Source organism: Lygodium microphyllum, chromosome 15 (genome assembly GCF_053477565.2).
Source record: "Lygodium microphyllum isolate KBCC chromosome 15, Lygodium_microphyllum_v1.1.10, whole genome shotgun sequence".
Lineage (NCBI taxonomy): Eukaryota > Viridiplantae > Streptophyta > Polypodiopsida > Schizaeales > Lygodiaceae > Lygodium > Lygodium microphyllum.
In genome coordinates this window covers 75108277-75116894 of record NC_141149.1, presented here as the reverse complement: position 1 = coordinate 75116894, position 8618 = coordinate 75108277, and positions in this window count along the sequence as shown.

Sequence of the window (8618 nt, the reverse complement as noted above, 5' to 3'; positions counted from 1 at the left end):
AAGAGAAGATCCCAAGATATACACGGGTGATCGAATCCTCAAAAGTAGGACCAAGTAAAGAACACAACTGAAAAGCCAGATGCAACAAGGATGGACACTATCCGAGAAGTGGATCTACCCAACCTCATCAACTTGATTGACAACTCGGTAGAACAGGAAGCCTTGGATATGGAAGAGTGTAGCTCAGGTTGTTGAAACAACAAAGAACTTGACCTAGGAGATTTTCATGAGGCTATATAACAATTTGTGAGAAAATATGATGTGTAAACCCAGCTAGAATACCGCAACAGACCTGTAGAGGACATCATAATATATCTTGAGGAGGAGAGGAAGCTAGCACACAAGGTCCTCCAAGGCATGGTCATGTATAACTAGGATCAATAGACTAGGAGCTTACTCGAGAGCATAGAAATGCAAGAAATCTAGAGAGTGCTAGCCCTAGCAAGCAGAAATCGGTCACAGAGCGAGAGAGCACTAGAAGGAGACCTCACATTGAGTGAGATTTTGACGAAGTGGCTGCTAGATAACACACCAGTAGAGTAGAGTGTTGCAACATTAGCAACATTGCCACTAGCAGGGTTGGGAGTTAGCTAAGGCTCTAAGAGCAAATAAAAAATTCTAGTGGTAGCGACACAGTTGGACAAATACCAACAAATACTGATGAACCATATAGCTTTGTGGAGTAGTTTGAGCACGTTTGTGAGGCCAATAGCTCACTGATCCTACTCACTACTCGCAAGATTTTGAGAATGTGCTTAGGTGACAAGGGCCGGACCTGGTACACAAGTCTAGATGCTACAAAGCGAGCCAATTTCAATGGCTTGAAAAATCTATTCATTAAGATATTTTCTGAACGTGGGTACTCCAATAACCTACTAGTACAACTTATGAACATCAAGTAGATAGAGAAAGAGGACATTCGAGATTACGTGATCTATGTGAGGAGCCTCTTTAAGAGAATCCCTATGGGTGAGAGACCAACCGAAAGAGTAGTGTTCACGGTATTCATTAACGGAATACGAAGTGAAGAGCTCTACGAAGCCTTGGTCGACAACTTGAGCTTGCAAAGACACATACTAGCAAGGGTCTTTTAAGAAGCTATTAGAGTGGATATCGAGCTCAAGGAGAGAAGCTCTAGAAGCTCAAATCGAGAAGAGTCCAATGCCAAAAATTTTGAGAGGGCCTCAATGCTGAGTGAGAGACTAGACCCAAGTGCTTAGGATAAAGGGAAGGGCACTAATTCGATACAAGAGCTAGCAAAGATTAAGATGGACATAGTCAAATTGCAAGGGATGTTGAGATGACCAACAAGCCAACACGTCCAATAAGTGCATTGTGGCGGAGACCACCTGCTAGTCGAGTGCCAGGATCCTAGGTCACAACCTTACACTAATTGCAGTAGGTTCAGCCACCATGACGCCATGCATTGTCGACTACCTTAGAGACTCCCATACTCGCAGCCTTCTTATGGCCAACCCTACCTCGTGAATAGACCATCAAACTCCTTTGGAAGGGGAGCCCCATTGTCCCTTTCGGCACCTAATGACGCTAAGCTGACCATCCCTAGAATGGCGATAAACCCTACATATATCCCTATACCACCTGGACCCTACGTAACCCATGCACCAAGTGATACTCCAATCCACTACATTGAGGAGCCCAGTGGCAATAAGCCTTATATAAGCCCTTATATATCATATGTTGAAGAAAAAAATGCACTCCTTATGGACTATCGACTAGTATCAATGTTGGCATTCATTAGGGGAGTTTTGAGGTCTCGAAAATGCCTTTTAGGATGTGGAGAAAGAGTGCTCTAGACCAATAAGAGCAAAGCCTCCGTAACGGAACTTCTATTTAAAAAAATTAAAAAATCATTTTACAAAAATATATAAATATGATAATATTACGAATTTGTATTTTTATTATGTATTTTTAGTCTCTTATATTCATGATTATGACATCTTTTGCATTAATGGCATAGAGTCTCGGCTACTTTTATTTAATGATGTTTCTAGATTAATGATAATGACTGATGTAATCAAAATTCAAATTGGTGAAAAGCATGGCGCTCAGTTTTTTCCCTCCTTTCTTTTATTCCTCTATTGTTTTTCCCTCCGTTATGATAGCCTAGTCCTCTCTCTCTCTCTCTCTCTCTGTGCATGTATCTCTCTCTTCTACCATGGATACAGAAATTCGACCTTCAACAAGGTGTCCAAGCTCCCAAATCACATCCATATCAGTGTTTAACTCATTCCAAACTGATGGAAGATGGATTCCTACTATCATTAGCAAAGGTAGTTGGATCACCATGCAACAAGCAAAACGTGGAAAAAGGCAAAGACATGAGAGCTCGTTTATCTCTGCTTGGAAGGGCAGAATCGGAGATTTTAAGCTTGGAGCAAATAAGAATAGTATCAAAGAGGTACTAGTGCAACATGTGTTCATGCATAGAGAGCTGTGTTTGAAACTTGGATCTTCAAAGCTTCCAATGCATAGACCAAATTTTAAGAATTTGATTCTTAAAGTTTTTCATTTCTTAAACATGGTTTAGGTTTTTCCATTATAATATTTGTTTGTCTTGTAGATGTCTATCCCTCTAATCTTGAGGAATGGCAACCAGTGGAATCTATTATTGATGTTATTGATGTTATACATGGTTCAATTGGAAAAGAAATGTATAGAGGTAGAAAGAAGACAGAGCTTGCAGAGAATGGAATATTCTTTTATGACCATTCTTATGTTATTCCTATGCGGCATTGCCAATGGGGATCAATAAAACTCCTTCCTTTGCCAGATTTTTCAAGCTTTGAGTGGCCTTTGCCAAGTCCAGCTACTAGTGAGGGCTATAGATGTAAGATATTTTCTGAGATCCAGAAAGCACTAAAATCTAATATCTCACGTAGGCTAAGCAAAGTTACTTTATTTATGTCTATTAATATATTTATTGATTTCTTCTCTAATATGGAGATAAGAATAACAAAAACCATGCTTTCAGTGAAGAGACTAACATATGATCATATCATACAATTTGTTGATGAAGGATGGGATACAAGGACATAAGGAAAAATTATATGTAAGATAGATCAAGACTCTATAGCTTGTAAATATATGATTGCTACTCAAAATTTTATCCTTAGCTTTTACTATTGTCGATGGCATTTTGTTGGTAGTAGTCTAGTTGCTTTAGACCAGAATCTTAATGATTTCAGCAAGGATCCTATTGTGGATCTTGATATTTGGTTCAACGAGGATATTATTGCAATCTTAAAGATTAGAAAATCATGTACGCTACATCAAGTGAGGATGGATTTACAAAATGAAGACATTGAACTACCATGCTCCTTTGTATTTCAACTTGACAAGAAACGAGTAAGTTTTCACATCACATTATATCTACTTAGATGTATATCAAGATCTCACTTTCTAACTAACAAACATTTGTAATTTATTTTTTGCAGATATCGAAAAGGAGAGAAAATAAAATACACTGCAATGACATTCAAGAAAAGATATCTTTACTATCAATATAAAATACATGTACAAATTTTGTAGCAAATGTCTATCTGCCATCTCTATGAGATATACAAGGGCTGAAGGGCAAATTTCTATATATGAAGGCCTACAAGGCGATATGGCAAAGCTATTTCTTTTTTGGAGAACTATCCTTTCTAGGAGTCCTTTTGCCTTTCTTTGATGTCTTGGGTATAGAAGGTGTTGAAGTTGTGGATTTGCCTTCCGTGGTTATAGGCACCGCATCTCCTTCATGGTGCAAATCCCCACCAATCTCTGTTGTTGGTTGTGTACAATTGACCATCATATACTTCAAGAGCTTTGCTCTGATGTACCAAACATGCTCAGATGTATAGCAATCCTTCGAAAACTGTCACACATTTATAGAAAAAAGAGTTTTAGTTCATTATTGTTCTTACAATAGACTATATTTTTATCATCAATGGACTATTTGCAATTAATATCTATCTTAAAGTTTAGCATCTTTCATATTACCTTTACATGTTTATCATCATTAAGATAAACAAAGTTAACCATTCTTCTAGCATTTGCAATCACCCTCCAGCCAAGAATGGCTATCATCCTGATGGGGACACTGCAACCACCAACACAAAGTAAAACTATAAAGAGGAAGAATGGTAGTTCATAGAATAAACTCATGTTTTAATTATTTTAATGAATAACTTACTGCAACTTGTCTATATTGCATTGTTGCAAGCATATCAGATGGCATAGGGGGTCTTTTCTCTAGCTCTTCAATTAATCTTTTGGCACCTCTGTATATAAAATATGTTGAAATTTAGAGTACTTACAAAAAAAAGAATTGAAATATCAAGGAGCCCTTGGATAATATAACTTACAATTTAGCATTTCCATGGCTTAGTTGATTAAAAAGCATTGCTTATCCACAAGGTCTATTGCAATCAAGCTCCAATGAGAACTAAAAGCAATCATATCTCAACAAATTAATAGGATAAAATCTCAAAAACTCTAATAGAATATTGAATCACTTACTTTTCATTATATGGAATTATAAGCAGCTCCAAAGTATCGAAGTCAATCAAATTGAGCCAGTGCTCAATAAAACTTGCATCAAGCTCATTCCTCATAAAGAATGAAATAGATGGATCAAAAACCTCAATTTTTTGTTGTATATCCAAAGGAAACTCATGCATTATACACCTAGAAAAGGCATAGAAAGAGTGAATATAAACAAGAAAAATCTTATTGCTAAAAAAATATCAAAAAGTATAAGTAATTATGGATGGACATACCTTAGGCCAACAAGAATAAGACTGTCATTTACTTCTCTTCTTTTATCCTTAAGAATCTGAACACATGCAGCATCAAAGGAGATAACCTCAGTTCTTTTGCCTAAGTCACCAGGTAAGAAACAAAACACACTGAATCCTTTTGGATTAGCTGCTTCAAGAAGGGTGGCTAGCTCATTTTCAAAGGACTCTAGTTGCTCTATTTCCCTTTCTTCAACCCTTTGCCTCCTATACTCTCTCCATTTATCTGCTTGTTCCTCTTTAGCCTTCTCCTCTTTTTCATGTTGCCTTGTATCCTTCTCATGGGTGACATCCTCAACCCTGACACCAGAATCATCTTTCTTTCTTCTAGCTGGGGGCACATTAAGGATATTAAATGTCTTCATATCAGTGAGGGGAATTGGCTCAAGGACCTTTGAAAATATATATCTTAGTCTCCTAAGAATTACCATGTCCTTGTCCATGAGTGTGAGCCTATGAGCATGAGCAGCACAAATGTAGGCATTTTGGAAAAACTCAATTAGAAAATCCTCTATGGCTTCTTGTATACAATTAAGAGCTATTCTTGTCCATCTGAAACTATCCAAACTATATCTGTCACGAATTTCCCTGACAAGCCTCTGAAAAGACAACTTTGGAATTGCATTGTCAAGAGCATTTACTCCCTTCCTAATCTCCCTTAGACACCTGACATTTTGAGAAAACCTTCTCCTTGGATTTGACTTTCTAGAGAGCTTCTGAGGCTTTGAAGACTGATGAATCTTTGATGCTAAATCCCTAGGATAAATCTTCTCTTTTCTTGCTGTTGCCTTAGTCCTAGCCATCTGCCAAAAAAACATATGTTACTTCTTCTCCAGCATGTAAAGCAAAACACAAGTCCCAGACAAGAGTTATCTATGCTGCATGGCGTTTCTCGTATCAGCTGAATTTTTCTTGAGCTGTCTAGTGAAACGCAAGTGTCAAGCAAGGCGCCTCCTTGCAGTTGCTTCTTTTCGCGTTTCACCGGACTTGTTGTCCATTATGTCTAGTGAAACGCGAATTTAAGCCAGGAAACCTGCTTGAAGTACCTTATTTTCGCGTTTCACCGGACATCTCATGAATAGCATAAAAATTGACAAAACCAAGAAAAAAGAGCTTTGATCCAAAGAAACCTTTTAAGATTACTTAAAATATCCACAGAATTAGGGAGGAAATTTGAAGATTTCCGTAAATATCCACAATATTAAGGAATGCTTTCACTGTGGAAAAATTTCTTTTGTAGTGGTCATGAGCTAATAATAACATAAAGGATTAAGGAAAAATATCAAAACAATGCATTGAATGGAGCTTGTTATTGAAAAGCAAGATGCAGAAACCATACCTTCTTTTTAGCTTGTTCTTCACAATCTTAGCCTAAAGATGACAATATGCTCGAAGGTTTGCTTTGTTGGGGAAGCAGTGAAATGCTTGGAGATTGGAAGGAAATGCTTGGAGACTGGAAGGAACACCAAAAACAAAGATGGAGTAGCGATGAAATGCGATGAAAGGTGAAGGCGGTGAATTTGCATGGACTCAACGTTCTTCGCAAAGTGTTAATAACACACGTGTGACGTACTCTCGCTTACCGGAATTTTTTATTTACTTGGAAAAGGGTTATTTAACACACGTGTGACGTATTTTTGGAAAAAGAGAATACGCACGTCTTCTGAGGAGTTTATTACGCTATGTTAAGTCAGACACATGTACACGTATTTTCCATTATTACACAAACTTTTTCGTTGGAACTATCACCACATGCTTAACGGTCGATATAAAAGCATTTCAAACCCATTTCTCCGACATTGTCTTCTTCTCTGCCAAAATTTCGTCTCGACTTCCCTTCAAGGTCCTTGCATCCTGTGTGGAAAGCAGTTCAACAATCTTTGATAGGTAACAAATTTTTTTATTACAAGCATTTTAACAAAATAAATTTGATTAATATAGAAAGAATGTTTTATAACACTTGAACAATTAAAGATGTTATGTGCTTTCTATCTTTCAAAAGCAGCATAGCTTTTCCAAAAATGATTATATCATCAATTTGTGTGTTTCCATAGAATTTATTTATTGTTCATGTTTCTTTTCTTCATTTGCAATTTTTGACCAGTGAAACACGAGACAATGTCTCTGTTGATGATATTTTGCTTAGTATCGCATTTCACCGGCCACATATTAGAATAATTTTTGTCTTCAAGCTAATGTTCGATGAAACGCGATTCCTTCACAGCATTTGCCTTACACACTTGAATTTTCGCATTTCACCGGTCAACTAAAAAAATTCTCATTTTTTGATTTTTTTATCTTGGAAAATCAATGTTGGGGCCTCTTTCCATGATTCCATCTTGTTTTATTGGATATTGGTTCTATTCTGCTTTTTTTTTTCAGGGATAAATATTTTTCTGGTCAAGATGACAAAGAGGAAGCTATCTCTGGAAGGAATGGATGAGGAGGAGACAATTGAGACATCTAATGATGGGCTCTTTGATTTTTTACACACCATTGGAAATTCTTCCAAGTTTTGCTATATCAGCGAAATTTTCAATGTTCCTTTTGATTTGAAGGAGTTATTGGAGGATCTTGATGATAAACTTAAGGAGTACAGATGTTTTTATGATAGACATGTGCAAGGTTTGGAAGTCAATGGATTTGTTCATTATAGTGATGTCATGGGAGCCATCAATACATCCAGGTCAACTTTGCTCGCCAGGTTCAACCTTATTGATGAGGAATTCAAAAAGAAAGAAACATGTTGCCCTTTCCACAGGTACCAACACCAATGCCTTCTGATCCACAAGGACGTTGGATTTATTATGTATCTTCAATACATGGAAAATTCTTCTCCAGATATAGACCAACAGAGAAAGCTAGAGGATATTGCAAGTATGGATAAGGAGGTCGAAGAGAAGGAGGAGATGTTCCAAGAAGATGTTGAGAATCAACTTGTCCAAGGTTTTGATGTAGGTTTATTTAAGAGTGACAATATCACAATGGTGGAAGAAAAGGAGATTGAGCCAAGTGCACAAGTTGATGAAGAAGGTCCTCTTGCCTGTGTTCCAACATTTCCCACTTATCTTATCAACAAGAAGAGATATGTGTTGCTAAATGATATTCAACATCTTTTTGATCTTAGAGAAGATTATTGCTTAGCAATCCTTGCAGGTTGGGGCAAAAATGACATGAATTTTATAGGTTACGAACAAGAACCACTAGCAAGTCTTGATGTTGAGGGAGAGAATTTCCAAGATAGCTCTATAGCCTTACATACATGTATTAATCAGATCATAGAATACGAAAAGGGGGGGCTACCTACAGAAGCAGAGTTCTTGCAGGTCCAAAAGAAACTTCATATTGATGATGTAGGGTATGAAGAGAGATTGAAGTCTCCATCAGATGAGAAGCCCAAGAGTTCAATAAATCTTTATGATGATAGTCTTCTTGAAGAAGATGAGCACCCTAAGGTATGAAATATAATTCGAAGTTACCCATTGAGTTTATGTTAGAATTTATTATGCATTATAGATAAATATCTTATATCTTGTACTGTTGTGGTTTGTTCTATAGATTGAGATTGAAGATCTGGACAACTTTCTTGGAAGGGCCAAGGGCTCTAGGCCAATGAAGCTTGGAAAAAATCAAAGCCTTGGCCATTATATTGGAAACTTAAACAATCAAACAATTGTAATATATCATAGTAGATTGTCAAGCTCTCCAAGTCTACCAATGATGGCTTTGAGAGCTATCTCAAAGGTAATTGGATCTCAAGTTTTCAGCAGAGGTTTGGACAAGATCGTTTTGGTGGAGAAGGAAGAAGCCATAAGA